The sequence below is a fragment of the Leptonychotes weddellii genome, chromosome X (genome assembly GCF_054177405.1).
Source record: "Leptonychotes weddellii isolate Sample4059 chromosome X, ASM5417740v2, whole genome shotgun sequence".
Classification (NCBI taxonomy): domain Eukaryota; kingdom Metazoa; phylum Chordata; class Mammalia; order Carnivora; family Phocidae; genus Leptonychotes; species Leptonychotes weddellii.
In genome coordinates, this window is record NC_138385.1 from 22,510,938 (window position 1) to 22,525,818 (window position 14,881).

General features: G+C 40.8%; 1 protein-coding gene across 7 annotated transcripts in view; it reads right to left on the reverse strand.

The window, feature by feature from the left end:
• The window catches only part of STAG2 (STAG2 cohesin complex component), a 133,834-nt gene extending 119,547 nt beyond the window's left edge, over window positions 1-14,287 (reverse strand). The window contains exon 1 of one of the 7 annotated variants that reach the window (XM_081808290.1): window positions 14,268-14,287. The gene's annotated coding sequence lies outside the window, so the exon portion shown is untranslated. Of the gene's footprint in view, window positions 1-12,472; window positions 12,572-12,722; window positions 12,873-13,140; window positions 13,162-13,634; window positions 13,689-13,710; window positions 13,891-14,267 lie in introns of those variants that run through there. The other 6 variants (XM_031038203.2, XM_006742503.3, XM_031038204.2 and 3 more) reach the window with 6 other exon arrangements.
• Window positions 14,288-14,881: the final 594 nt, after the last annotated feature.

Below are 14,881 nucleotides of genomic sequence, written 5' to 3' on the forward strand. Positions count from 1 at the left end.
TACTACTGGGTATTTACCCAAAGAATACAAAAACACTAGTTGGAAAAGATGTATGCACCCCTATGTTTGTTGCAGGATCAGTTCCAATAGCCAAGATAAGGAAGCACCTAACTGTCCATCGATAGATGAACAGATAAAGATGTGGTGGAGGGGCGCCTGGCTGGTTCAGTCAGCGGAGCATGTGACTCTTGATCTTGGGGTTTTAAGTCTGAGCTCCAAGTTGGGTGTAGAGATAACTTAGAAAATAAAATCTTTAAAAAAAAAAAAAAAGGATGTGGTGTATATATATTAGTCATAAAAAATGAAATCTTGCCATTTGCAACAACATGGATTGATCTAGACAGTATAATGCTAAGTGAAGTCAGTCAGAAAAAGACAAATACCATGATTTCACTCATATATGAAATTTAAGAACTAAAACAAATGAAGAAAAAAAAGAGAAAACAAAAAAACCTACTTTTAAATATAGAGAACAAACAGATGGTTACCAGAGGGGAGGTGGGTGAAATAGGTGAAGGGGATTAAGAGTACATTTATTGTGGTGAGCACTGGGTAATGTACAGAATTGCTGAATCACTATACTATTCACCTGAAACTAATGTCACACTGAATGTTAATTAAGCTGGAATTAAAAAATAAATTTAGGGTGGCTCAGTTGGTTAAGCGTCTGACTCTTGATTTCAGCTCAGGTCATGGTCTCAGGGTCATGAGATCAAGCCCCTCGTCAGGCTTCGTACTCAGTGTGGAGTCTGCTTGTCCCTCTGCTCCTACCCCCGCTCATGCTCTCTCTGTCTCTCTCAAATAAATAAATAAAATCTTTAAAACAATAAAAATAAATTTTTTTAAATGTGCTTTTAATTCTCAGAGCAGGAAAAAAAAGCCTTTCTCCTACTTAATTTCCAAAAGTCCTCTGACTACTTTGAGAAGTTTAACTTCCTCCTCAGTCCCAAAAATTCTGGATTATTGTCTGTTTTTTAAAAATTTTTATTTATTTAAGTGGGCTCCATGCCCAACATGGAGCCAGAACTCACGACCTCAAGATCAAGAGCTGTATGCTCCACCAACTGAGCCAGCCAGACGCCCCTCTCCTTTTTTTTTTTAAAGTAAGCTCTACACCCAATGTGGGGCTTGAACGCGTGACCCTGAGATCAAGTCTCATGTTCCACCATCTGAGCCAGCCAGGTGCCCCAATTACTATCTCCTTTTATTCTCTTTCCCAAAAAAAGTTATCACTAAGAAATCTATAAATCACCCCACTGGGAGGCAGTGTATCACCATGTAAAGAAGTATGCTAGAATTGGGCAAAATTGGATTCAAAAGTAGGCTCTGCCACTTACTTACTAGCTGAATGAACTTAGGCAAGTCACTTAACCATTCTGGAACCTCAGTAAATGAAAATACCACGAACTACATCACAGGGTTTAAGAAATAAAAAAGTCAGTGTTAGGAGAACGTACTACAACTTACCATCTAGTAGATGCTGTAAATGATATCCTAGAGATACAAACTTTAAAGTTTATCATCACTGCAAAAACAACTAGAGGAAATTCATTAACCACTTCTCTTCCAACACACAGCTCTTTAATATAAACATTAATAATGTAATTATAATGCAGGCTTAGATTTCTAGAAAACCTAAGGTTTTAATTCAATTATCATTTGAGAATCTGTGTAACATACCACATGACACAAGAATTCAAAATTAGATAAAAACACAATTCCTAGGGCGCCTGGGTGGCTCAGTTGGTTAAGCGACTGCCTTCGGCTCAGGTCATGATCCTGGAGTCCCAGGATCGAGTCCCGCATCAGGCTCCCTGCTCAGCAGGGGGTCTGCTTCTCCCTCTGCCCTCTTCCCTCTCGTGCTCTCTGTCTCTCATTCTCTCTCTCAAATAAATAAATAAAATCTTTAAAAAAAAAAAAAACCACAATTCCTAGTCTGAAGAAGTTAACAATCTACTTAAAAGAGATAAATGTGGATATTCACCAATATTGTACATTTAAACACTATATATTCATACACACACACGAATAATTACCCTTCATGTTAGATTTGCTATTTTTATGCAACAACCTGGATACCTGTTTCAGTCTAACTTCAAAAGTTTAGGAAATAATTTCCCAGTAAAGAATCTTTCCTAATATAATCCCATATTGTCCAAATAATCCTTCTGAAATTTTTCAAGTAAATTTAGAACACCCAAATATGAATGCAACTACTGAATATTCCTCAATGAATAGTAGCACTTTATGCATTGATATTTAATCAAAACTCAAAAAAGTACATATACACAGAGCTGGAAAAATCCATTTGTCATTGACAAATTTGCTTTTCAAAAACATACCTTCATGCTTCAGCTTCCCTGCCAACCATGGCTACCACCACTTCCTCAATTCTCCTGCCAGGAATAAAGTCTGAGGAATGTCTTTTGGCCTGAATGAGTAGTGGAAAAAGGGAGGGATATATCCCAAAGGAAAAATATTATGGCTTTGCTAATATTTCCTACATTTTCTCTATTTCTTTAGTGTAAAAGGGAAATTCTCAAAGGTTCATGTTCCTATCTTTAATATTATTTCTTTAAACCACAAAAAAGACCTTTTTAAAGAGGATATTAACCATGTTCTTTGTAGTAACATTCTAGTTGCCACAAAGTTTGCAAATTAGGTACAAGGCTCCCAAGTCGGGCTCCCTGCTCCTTAGGGAGCCTGCTTCTCCCTCTGCCTGCTGCTCCCCCTGCTTGTGCATGCACTCTCTCCCTCACAAATAAATAAAATCTTAAAAAAAATGATTGCCAATTGCCTCTTTTGCTTTTACACAAAACCATAACATCATTTAGAAGATCTCAATTTCTGGATAACAGTAACTACTTACAGGGGATGATCATGGGCTCTTTTAATTTTGTTTATTAACAACCAAAGACTGAAGCATTCCAAGGCTACACTTACAGTCCTCAATTGTTATTTTTCCCCCAAAGCTTTTCAGAGTAGTCCTTAAAAATACCTGTCACCAGGGGCACCTGGCTGGCTCAGTCAGTAGAGCATGTGACTCTTAATCTCGGGATTGTGAGTTCAAGCCCCACATTGGGTGTAAAGATTACTTAAAAATAAAATCTTAAAAAACGGGTGCCTGGGTGGCTCAGTCGGTTAAGTGACTGCCTTCGGCTCAGGTCATGATCCCAGGGTCCTGGGATCGAGTCCCACATCGGGCTCCCTGCTCTGCGGGGACCCTGCTTCTCCCTCTCCCACTCCCCCTGCTTGTGTTCCCTCTCTCGCTGTGTCTCTCTCTGTCAAATAAATAAATAAAATCTTTACAAAAAAAAAAATCTTAAAAAAAAATACTTGTCACTAATCTCAAATTAAGGACACCATATCAAAAACAACTGCATTGATGGCTACTGGTTTTAGCCTAACATTCTTTTTTTTTTTTTAAAGATTTTATTTATTTATTTGAGAGAGAGAGAGAACACATTTAGAGGGGATAGGGTCAGAGGACGAAGCAGACTCCCTGCCAAGCAGAGAGCCCGATGCGGGACTGGATCCAGGGACTCCAGGATCATGACCTGAGCTGAAGGCAGTCGCTTAACCAACTGAGCCACCCAGGCACCCTAGCCTAACATTCTTTAATATATAGTAATCCCAGTATGTAGTGTTTTTTAAAAGTGTTGTTTTTAACCCCTTTGGGGTGATAAAGCCCAACTGACAATATTACCTAAGGACAGGGACTATGTAATCTAGTTGACCATTGTATATCCTGTCTCTGTAGGCACTTTAAGTACCAGCCAATAACAACAATGAACCCTTCTGAGAATCTGAAGAAACACATACATTTTGTACATAATTTGATAGGGTTCTCACACCTCTACCCTATCCATGAGCCCTAGGTTAAAAACAAGCAATAGCTTTTTAAAATAGCAACTGTAGGGGCGCCTGGGTGGCACAGTCAGTTGAATGTTGGACTCCTGGTTTCAGCTCAGGTCATGATCTCATGGTCGTGGGATAGAGTCCCACATCCGGTTTCCCGCTCATCAGGGAGTCTGCTTGAGTTTCTCTCTCTTCCTCTCTCCCTAGCCCTGGGCTCTCTCTCTATAAAAATAAACAAATAAATCTTTTAAATAAATAAATATATACATACATACCAGCTGTATTAATTTCATATAATAAACCAAATCCACAAAAATAACCTTTTGTTATTTGTGGCCCACAAATCTGGTCAAAAATGCAATCCCCCCACTTCCAATTTCATGATGGATTTAATAAACTAAAGAAAAGACTTACAAAATTAAATAGACCTACTTAATAACCTTGCAGTTGTTTGTAAAATATTGACACCAACAAAACCTCCAAAAGTGAACTAGCTAGGGGATAAAAAACACACAAATTCCTCAACGAAATATTAAAATGGCCAAAAAATAGCCAAGTATGAAAAAACTTAGTCCTCTTAAGATCAGCTCTCTACCGGAGCACCTGGGTGGCTCAGTCAGTTAAGTGTCTGCCTTCGGCTCAGGTCTTGATCCCGGGGTCCTGGGACCAAGCCCTGAGTTCAGGAGCCCCATGTCTGGCTCCACTAAGTGAACTCGGGGAGCCTGCTTCTCCCTTGCCCTCTGCCACTCTCTCTCTCAAATAAAACCTTAAAAAAATAGTAATTTTTCTTAAACAAAAGATCAGCTAATACTCACCCCCACTAAAAAAAAAATCTTAGTTTACAGTATAGTATTAATCTGAGATTATGCTGAAATCATTTCTCCAAATGTTTGAATTAACCCTACAGTAATCATTTTTGGGGGGGTAGGATGTACCACAAATATAAACAGGTGGGAACAGAAGGCAACTACAAAAGTCACCCAAAAATAAGGGAGAAGTATTAATTTTATGAAATGACACTTCAGGGGCTCCTGGGGTGGCTCAGTTGGTTAAGGGTCTACCTTCAGCTCAGGTCATGATCTCAGGGTCCTGGGATCAAGCCCCCATCCCCCCCTCACCCTCACCCCCGACTCCGTCCCCTGCTCAGCAGGGAGTCTGCTTCTCCCTCTGCCTCTGCCACTCCCCCTGCTTGTGCTCTCTCACACATGCTCGCACTGTCAAATAAAAATCTTTAAATAAAATAATAAATAAAAGAAATAACACTTCAATCTCTACAAGACTTAAATTTCAAATTATGTTACTGAATCAGTTTAACTTCAAATAAGTCTCTAAACTGTACCTTTTTCTTTCTAATACCACTTCTCCCTAGTCACAAAATTATTTCTCTTTCAGTTTTCTTTTCAGAAGAAATTTTCCACGTAAGAACCCCCAAGAAAGAGCGTACAATTAACATTTCCTCCCAAGAAAACAGTAAGGGCGGTCTGAATAATAATACATAAGAAAAACAAAGATGTAAATAGTAAAAGTAGTTATCTTGGTTTTTTTCTTTTTCTTTTTTTTTTTTTATTTTAGTGGACCTCAGAAGTTGTTTTTCAACAGTCATTCAGAAGTCCAATAGTCAACTTGAAATAAGCCAACTGGAAATTCTACTCAATAGAATTTAAAAAACACTGTCTCTTGTTTTTTACAATCAACCCCACACCAATAGAAATTCCCCCAAGAGTAAAAATAAACTCTCAGAATATGGCTGTTTAAAGTCATTTAAATCACTTTCATGTCCAAATAAATTGTAGAAGTTGTGAATCCCCTCCTACCACTTACTAATTAGGCAATGTACTCAGCTTCCCTATGCCTTGGATGCCTCCTGAAAAATGGGATATTAATCAGGGATGTCATAAATCCTAGTTTCTCTGGGACAGTCCTAGTTGATACTATTATCCCAGAATGCCATCCAGTTAGTGTCCCCCCGTTCATTCTGAAAAGTATCCTGGTTTGAGCAATAAATCATATGGTAATGGGTAATAGGGTCATGAAGATTAAGTGAGGTAATACATGTAAAGCATTTTAACAGTGTCTGACAGAGAGTAAGAGTTCAGTTAGTGTTAACTGTTGCTAATGTTAGTCACCGTCAAATACTTTTTATAAAAAGTTTTGAATCATATAATGCATTTAACTTCCCACATTCAATTTTTTGAAACTAAGTAGCACTAACTGCTTGAAATCAACACTAACCAACTTATCCCGAGATAGCAATATTATCAATTGCATTCACATTTTATCATACATAAGGCTATATTAAGGTTACTGACAGGAAAGTAACTGAAAAGTAAAACTGCTTAGCACCAGACCAAGACCCTTAATATTCTGCAGCCTTTCTCATCCAGGGTTCCACAATGTTAACCACAGAACTCAAAATGATTTGAGTGACGATTTCCTGAATTCTCCCAAGAATGGTACAAAACTAGTATCTTTCCAGATACACAGGAGAGAAACTAATTCATTATATACAATGGATGCCTTGGGGCATAATTCTGTTGTAGAACACCAGGGTCTTGCTATTCTTGGGAGTACAAAGGGAGAAATATGGATGAAAAGACTCAATATTGAACAAAGATAGAATCTGGGGTAGAAGACTGCATCACTGGAAAAATTATTTCCCACAGAATGAAGCTTAAGGGAACAATTAACATAAAATATATAAATTTGACTCATGGCTATGAAAAGCACTATACATTGTTTTACCTCATCTCCACTAATTTATTGTAGGCCAGCTATCCAACATCTAGCAGTCCTTCAGATAAGAGAAGTTCTAGTTGTAGTTTATGAAAAGCAGAAAGGAAAACGAGGAAAAGCAAAGAAAGCTGAGACCAAGATTCCTGTCACTGATCACTAATGAACCTAATAATAATCCAGGACACCAATATTAACTATTACCTATACAAATTAGAACAAGAAAATTTAATAAAGTGAAAAGATGAACTAGAATAGAAATTAGAAGCAAATAGAGATACTAACACAAAGAAAGAATTATTTTTAAGGTACCATTAAATAACAACAAAATCCCCTTACAGAATCAATCAGAGCAGTGAATTATAAAACAGTCATTTTTATTTATAAAAAATTTTTATTTCAAATCTAACCACTCAATAAACAACAAGCTATTCTCAGACACACTTAGCCTGTATAGAACATAAATGACATAAGGGAAAAAATTCAGTGAAACCACTCTATCTACCATAGTATGACACCCCCCCAAAAAACAAAAAATCAAGAATACAATTCAACATATTATTACACGAACTTTTGTATAATAAGCACACGCGGGCGCCTGGGTGGCTCAGTTGGTTAAGCAACTGCCTTTCGCTCAGGTCATGATCCTGGAGTTCCGGGATCGAGTCCCACATCGGGCTCCCTGTTCATCAGGGAGTCTGTTTCTCCCTCTGACCCTCCTCCCTCTCATGCTCTCTCTCATTCTCTCTCTCGCAAATAAATAAAATCTTAAAAAAAAAAAAAAGCACATGTAAACAAAACCAAAGCTCAGATTTATTTCAACTATCTTTTAGTGTAAAACACAATTTAGACCTTTCATTAGGCAGCAACTCCAGTGTAAAAATCTGCATTTACCTCGCACTACATGTGAAAAAAAAAATCATTTTGCAATATTAAAATGATACATGCTTTCTGGTGATAGATAACCCAAGACCTAAACCACTTAGTTAAGGGAAACTGGTGAACTTTAACAATAACAAAAAAGTGCCAAGGCTTTGAGGCCAAATTAATTTGGGTGTGAATTCAGACCATCAATTATTATCCTGTGACAAGTCATTCATTCCCTGAGATCCTCAATTTCCCCATCTGTAAAATGATAACCACCTATCTTGCAACGTAGCTAAGAAGATTAAACAATAAATGTTAAAACAGTTATTGACATTCAAAAGGAACTCAAACTAAATTAACAGTTTCTTAGAGTATCTCAGGATTCAACAAGTTATAGGTCAAATCCCATTACACCAATGTTATGCATGCAAAAAGTATAAACAGGACTTACTTTTTTCCCCTTCTAACAACAGTCTGTCATTAAATAGAAATTTTACCTTTGAGTGTACATTAGATTATCAAGAGCTTACAGAAATCTCTCTAGTTGGTCTCATCAATCCTAGTAATGTATTTTTCAATTAAAAAATAAAAAAGAACATTAACATTATTCGCCCTTCCTTCCTTTGGAGGAATGGGGAGTATAAAACAATTTCAATAATCTCTTGACTAACCATATGTAAAGACTTCTTGTTTTCTCTGGTTAGTATCAAAGATAGAACTATAGCAAGCATACATTAGGAACACAGTTCAGGTAGCAGATTACCACAGCTGCTAAAGAAATGTAGTTTTTTTTTTAATGTACATATTCAAAAATTAAGACTCCACAAGCAACACCACTTACACTGAAGAAATATAAAATTTGGTTCAATTAAATGCAAAGCAGGCAACCCAGGACATGTAAAAAAAATCTAACTGACAATTTTGTTTTCTCACACTATCTTTGCCAAACAGAAAGAACATGCAATAACCACCGCTCATGATAGCCAGAGATATAGAGAAAATATTATACAGCAACAGTACTGAACCACAAATTAGAAGTCCTATACACGTAACAAATGTAGAAAACTACAAAAGGAAAATGTAAAGAACTTTTAAAATAGCCTTGATCTTTAAAGTTTCTTCTTTATTCTCCAATGATTAATCACATTTCAGTATATACGGATACCCATAGGTAACTGAGACTATCCCTTTCCTTTGCTAAGCTCCCCAACTTCCAAAATAGGTATACAGTAGTGCTCCACTGTACAATAACTGTCATTTCAAGTATCTGAATAATCTAATAGCAATTTCAAAGTGCTAATACAAGACTAGGTTGTTTTTTCTCAACATGTGAGGCACAAACGTCACCACATTAAAGAGATGTGAACCTTATCCTGCTAAGATACAATGAACAAATCACTGTGTCCATTCAATGTAAATTTTAAACTCAAAAGTTAACTTGCAGCATCAAAAACTGGAGTTTTCCATCTATTATAAAGAACCAAAAACAAAAAGAATATGCTATTCACTGTTTACTCCCTTCCCACACACGACTGTGGGTGGCATCAGTTAAACATGCAGAATATTAAGCACTACTAAACTGTCCAAGGCATATTTTCACATCTAACACTATATTCCCAAAAGATAATTTATTTGGGCCTGAGCCTGCTCCCCATCCCTCCCTACCTATTTTAATACATAGGTCCTCAGACAACCACCAGTCAGTAAGGTAAGATTGAAAAAGAAAATAATGAAAAAGAAATGCAGGATTTAATTTCATTAAAATGTGGAGTGTTTGGGCTTTAAAAAAAATCCTAACTAAACAGACTTCAAAGTTACCAAACTCATAATTTGTTGGCTTAGTATTTTAGCTGTTACCTTGCCACAATAAATCTGAAGCCACAATCCTCATCATCTACTTAAGATTATTTGCAGAATTCAAAATATGTAATGTCTTCTCATAACATTCTTCTAAAGCTAAAATGTTGACTATGAATACACTGACTAATATTAGCAGTTATGAAATATCTGTTCCTAGACTAAGGCGGAATTTTGCTTTAATAATGATGAGGGAACACACTTTACCCAATGTAAAAATTAAATATCCATTATTTTGGACTTCCTTTAGAACTTTGACATGTATTCAAAAATACATCTCATAGGGGTAAAAAGCCTGACACTGGACAACACAAAACTGCAGAAAATAAGGCACTTACCTTCAAAGAGTGTAGGAGCAATTCACAAATATACTAATTAAGGAAACTGAGGATTTCAATTGCAATGCAGTTTTACTGCTGATGGGTAATGGTCAGAATGTCCTTTATAGAAAACATCAGAATATTTTACATATCGACTTTTAACTACAGCACCAAATCCTTAAAGGGGTGGGATTTAACTCATTTTATAAGTAAACATTCGTTTTCATATCAGTTAAAAAAAAAAAAAAAGAACCCACCCCACCCCCACTGCCAGTCTGATACCTTAGAATGCTAGTTATTTCACAGTGGGAAAGAATGGCTAATAAGTACATTTATTTTCCAATCCTCCTCTCTACCCATTCATTAAACACCAAATACTGAAACTGAATTCAACTCCTACCTCTATCTTCCTACCAGGAATGCGCCCTAGGGCACCCGAATCCCTTCCACTGTCACTTACTGCAATTGCCAAAGTCCCTCCTATTAATAGTAAATCCCTTTCATACTGACTCACTGTAACTCCAACTTAATGAAATAGACAAGCAAAATTTACAAACTTTGAGAATGGAATTTTCCTGTTTTCAAAGACTTAAAAAAAGAAACTAGAAGTTGACCACATTCAGACCAAGTTACAAACATTTAAAGTTCAGCCAATTAGTAAGAACTTATATTGCTTATTCTATATTGGTTCAATTTAAATATTTTTTGAAAGTTTGTACATCAGGCATTGTGTGAGTACTTATATACAAGGCCAAGTTTTCCATGCAGATAACTGATATGTAAATACAAACCTATGTCATTACACCAAAATTCCAAGACAATTTGAAATCTTTTCTTCAAATTTTTTTGTTTAATTATGGAAATTTTCAAGTACACACAAAAAAGTAGAGAGAATAGTAGTACAATGAGCTCTCCTGTAGTCATCATCCAGCTACAATCAACTCAAGGCCACTTTTGTTTCATCTCTACCTCCCACCACTCCCTCCTCCAATTATCATCTTCAGAAAAGAATTAAGAAGACACTGTGCTCAAAAAGTACACTGAGAAAAATCCAAAGATACGGAAGTATCAAAGACTAGCAAGAAGTCAAGAATTTAGCAATGTAACTGTCACCCTACACAACTACTTGTTAGGTGGAAAATTTAAGAATTCAGTTAAAAACAAAGAAATAGCCATCTTTAAGAAATTTTAAGAAAGTTCTTAAGATCCAAAGGGCATATTTAAAATTATATCTACAAGGATAAAAAGGAGTATGTGATGAAAATGAACTTAAATATCTGCAATTAGCTTGTATTCATATAGCACCTCGGCTCAAAACGAAAAAAAACAGACTATTTAACATAATGTGTCATAAAATTACAATTCAACCACTTGAAAAACCACTGAACACTTATGCCTTAACTGGTCCTTCTGATCCCTAATTATAGATTGATATCAATGTAAAAAGAAAACCAAGCATTTTAACCGAAGTGGTTTAAAATGTTCAAAACTAACCCCACCGTTCATTGGAAAATATACGAAAGCAAGTCTAAACTACCTGTATTGTATGTCATTAAACAGAAATGTATCCACTTTCCAGGGCCAGTTTTTTTTTTTTTAATAAGTTCACATATACCCTGAAACGCAACGCGCTAGGCTACAGAATTAGAAGACCGCCTCCTGCTCTTGCTCCTAACCAATACGCAGAGAGAGAAGGTTGGCAGGAAAGTGCTGCGAGGACAGTAACAAACACCAGCAGCTCCCGAGCAGGCCCTGCTAGAGCCAGGAATGACGCACTTCGGTAACCCGACTCTTTCTCCCCTCCACCCCCGCCCCCAGCAGCGGTGCTGACACCGCCAACAGCCCGGAGTAGGAAAAAAGACAACAGAAAAAAGGCAGAGGTTGGACCGCACCAGGTTTCATCAAGAAACCTCGATTATTCCTCTTTCGACACTAACCACTAGGACTAAACAGGAAAAGAAGCTTCGTGCTTAAGCAAGTCCCATCATGGTGGTTTAAGAGTCACTAAATTAAGCTGATAATGAGTCCAATCCACAGAGACAAATACAGGGTGTGGCTGCCGTGAAATACGGCGGTCCGTGGGAGAAAAGGGGTATGGAATTTACACTCCAGTACGAGGGGAAGATGGGGCTTTACCGGGGGGGGGGGGGGGGCGGCCCGCGCATTTTAAGGAACCATTTCAAAGCAACACAAGCTTTTCGTTTACTTAAACCTAATCCCACAGATCAAAAGTTTCTAATAGATAGATCGTGTAAACTGTAAATAACCATTTAATCAAACACCATGACCCTCAATTAAGAAACTACATCCAAGCGAGAGGAGGAGGGAGGGGGAAGGGAGGGGTGGTAGGCAACAACATATAAAACATTTCTAGGCCACCGAGGAGAAAGTCTCACAAGCCGGATGAAACTACTAATGCAATATTAAAAATTAAAGCTGAACACTGCAGCACGAAAAATCTCACGATAAAACCCATTACAGTTCAGAATTAAAAATAAAATGACATATACACGAAGGGAGAGCGGAAACTAAATGTCGAAAGTACAGCGGTTTATAAAAAACTAAAGGCAAAACAAGACCTTCTCGCGACAAAAAAAAAAAAAAAGGCAGAAATCAACAATACGTTTACGAATGTAGGCCAGAAGAAAATGGGAACGGGGCTCAAAGTTTTGCGGAACTACTTGATGCTGTTTCCCACACCTTCTCTCTCCCATGGCCCAACAGACCCTTTTCGTGCTAAAATCGCCGTCCACAGATCACCGGGTACGCGAGAGAAGAAAAAAGAAAGTCAACCCCAAGCAAGAATAAAAGTGTGGAGGGAAAAAGCAGAAGCTGCCTACCTGGGGCAAGGATCAGCTCAGTTCGTGCCTTGAGAAAGACAGTGCGGGTGGGGGTGGGAACGAAAAGCAGCACTAAAACTAAAACAAAAGTGGCGCCAAAACCCCCCAACAAACAGCCTTCCACTCCCGCCCTTCCCCCCTCCTCCCATGCCAGGCAGGCAGGGCCCCCTTCGGGGCAAGGTCTGCACGCGGGGGCCAACACCACCAGACCCCAGCCTATTTATAAAATTGTTGCCCGAAGAAAACTGACCGAAGTCGGGCCTCAGAAGGGATGGAGAGATCGATGCCAATCGCTTTCCCAAGCAGTTCCCCCACCACGCGCTGGAGATGATGGGGCGGGGGAGAAGCAGAGGGGCCCGTCACATGAATGTTGTTCCCTCTCTAGGAAGGGAGGAAGAGAGGGAGGGAGCGAAGGGAGGGAGGAAAGGAAAGAGGGGAAGGGAGGGGGCACGAGGGAGGGGTGTGATCAGAGTAGATTTTCCCTCGCCTCCCTCGGTCCGAGGCCCAAATATACACAACTGAGCCTCCGCTTCTCCCCTCCCCCCTAGGTTCCCAGCACCACCATTTTGCTCTCTTCCTTCCCCTCACCACGATACCGCGCTCTCCCCCACCCCAGCCACGGCCTCCCCGGCTTTCCTCCCCCGACTACGGCTCGCACTCCACCCCACCTCCAGTTTGGGCTCTCCCAGGCTTAAGAGCCTGCCGGAGAAAAGGCACCTAAATCTAATGCTACACAGAGAAGCGGAGCCTCCATCTTGCGCTGCTCCGCGTTCTCCATTTTGGGCCACCCATGGAGGGGGGGGTCTCCGTGGAGGCCCCGAGGGAGAGTTGGGCGAGGGAAGGAAGAGAGAATCTTCAGCGAGGGTAGTCGAAAAGAAGAGTCCGTGCAGTAGAAAGCCACTCTAGGAGTAGGAGGTAGGGAGGAAGGGGGGCTGGAAGTTCCTTGGTAGTGTTGAGGTAGCCACTTGGGGGGAGAAGGCAGAAAGAAGGGTTGGGGGTTACGCGGGGACGGGGAGGCTTCTCCCCGTCTTGACTTAGCCACCCGCTCCATGGCTGGCCCCGTTGGGAGCAAAGGGAGTAGAGGGGAAATTAAATGGCAACAGAGTGCCCATTCTCTTTCCCTCCCAACTCCTCTCTCGCGCCCTATTTCAACCATACACACCTCACAGTGGGCCCCGCGCCCTCCGGGTGCCCCTCCAAACTTCTAGAAGCTTCGCCTCCGCCATTTTATAACTTACCTCCCCCCTCAGCGTACACAGAGGCAGCAACGAGACTGTTCGCCTCCCCCACTCCTCCTTCCTTCTTTCTCAGGCCGGGGGCTTCTTCACCCCTGGGCTGGTACAAGATATTTTCCCCTTCCTCTTCTTTACACCCTCGAATTCTACTCAGGGACGGAAGCTCCCGCGGTTCTAGAGCGGTGGGGGGTTTTGAAAGTGGCGGTCGGATCCGGCGGGTTTTTTTTTCTTTTTTTTTTCTTTTTTTTTTTTTTTTTTTGGTGGCGCTTCGGGATTGTTTGGGGTGTTCGCTCTTCGGCGACTTGGAGGCGAATGGAACGCGCAGGCGCCATCTGTCGGCCACGAACCCGCGCTCGGCTCCTGTTGGGAGGGAGCGGCATCTAGCGGCAGAGAGCTGGCACTGCAACGCTTGTCTCCCAGCGTCCTCCTCCCTATCACCGACCAATCGTGGCCGACTGCCTCCCGGGTTCAGCGTCTCCGACGCCGTCTGCGAACGAGGCGCCCGCAGGGGCGCGCCGCCGAGTGGGGTAAACAAGGTGCCGTGCCCGCGCCTGACTTACTCATTCGTTTGGCAGCGCTTCCGCCGCGGACCGGAGTGGGCCGCGTTTCCTCTTTCTTTAATGGGGGGAGGGGGTCCGAAAGGAGGTCGTTAGGGATGTCCGGCAGAGCCCCGAGCCGTGGGAAATCGGAAACTGGGCTCAGTCGGAACTCGTCCCCCGGGCCCCTGCGCCCCGCGCGCAGCCCGAGGTTGGCAGCCCAGTCGGGCATCACCCTTCCCTGTCCCCTCCTCTGACACGCCCCAGCGAGGGGCCTTCCGCCCTAGTTCCGGACCCTCGCTTCCCCGCGGTCCCTACTCCTTCCCACCAAAAGAACTCTACTGGCGGAACTCTGGCACCTGATCCCAAGTGATTTAGGGGTTTTGCTTTTTGAGTTTCTGTTCTGTTTTGTTTTGTTTGCTTTTCGCTTCGGCTGTGGAGAGAAAGCAAGCCAATTCTCTACCAGAAGACTTGACACTGGAGAAAAAAAATTTTTTTTTCTTTACATCCCACTATTCCCGACTCCCAGAAAACGTGGTCTCTCTCTCTAGGGTCTGGGAGACTTAAGGAACTGGGCTACTAGGCTAGGCCGGGCGCTCGACCAATTTATTCTTGACTCCTGGCGGGGGGGGGGGGGG